Raw genomic sequence first — 976 nt, forward strand, 5'->3', positions numbered from 1 at the left:
GATCCACCACCGGTGGGGAACGGGCCTCTGGGGCGGGGTTTTCCCCGCCCCCCGGGGGGACTTGGAAAGCCTACTCCCAGTCCATGGGGCCTTGCAGAGAGGATACACCAACTCAGAGCTTACAAGCTGCTGTCCTTTATACAGTTTCTATCTCCAGTACCTGGCATTACGTTTTATGGCACACGTGGCCCGGCCCAACAAAGTGACATTTATGTCAGATCCAGCCCTTGTAACAAATGAGTTTGACACCTCTGCACTAGGATAATATTTTCTTTCTGTATCCCAGGGAGGTAGCTCTTCAAACATGACCGAGTGCAGTGGGTTGGACTAGATGACCTGCAAGGTCCCTTCCAACTCTAACATTCTACGATTCTATGACCGTTAAAACGGTCAATAAATCTGGATTCCTCATGAAAAGCAGAGATTCAGTCATTCTGCCCATGCTCAGGATACAAGGACAGCACTGGCCAGGAAAGGCTGCCGTTTTCATCTAGACAGACCTTGGAACCAGTTGCACTCTGTGAGCTAAATCCATCTAAAGACATCTCAGCCAGACTTGCTGATATTACATTTTCATCCTCAGAAGACACCGGCGACAATTTTGTAAGACAGAAACTCCGTCACGGGTTGTGCTTCCCCAGCCCAATTTGAGAAAGCACACGGCAGTCTTGTAGAGGAGAATCAGATCTTGTACTTTATTGATCAACAATGGAGGGAGGTGCAGATCCAATAAGGTTTTGGACCCCACAGCTCTCCCTAAGGTTACAATGGGAAACATAGGGTTTCATACCCCCTATGACAGTTAGAAATAAATCACAATTATTGGTTCCATCAAACTTTGTCACATATCCGTCACACCATTCTGATTGGGAATCCAACCTGGGGGTTGGATTTTCTCAGGCAAAAATATACCTTCTTCAGTTGAACAATAGGCTTTCTTCTTCCTAGCTGTGAAATTCTAAAAAGTATCTAATTG

The 976-nt window shown here is 46.3% G+C and overlaps 1 pseudogene; it reads right to left on the minus strand.

Moving 5' to 3' along the window:
* LOC107108097 overlaps positions 1–976 on the minus strand; it is a 19,737-nt pseudogene that overhangs the window by 620 nt on the left and 18,141 nt on the right.

This window comes from Gekko japonicus, unplaced genomic scaffold, assembly GCF_001447785.1.
Source record: "Gekko japonicus isolate JY-2015 unplaced genomic scaffold, Gekko_japonicus_V1.1 scaffold1014, whole genome shotgun sequence".
NCBI lineage: Eukaryota > Metazoa > Chordata > Lepidosauria > Squamata > Gekkonidae > Gekko > Gekko japonicus.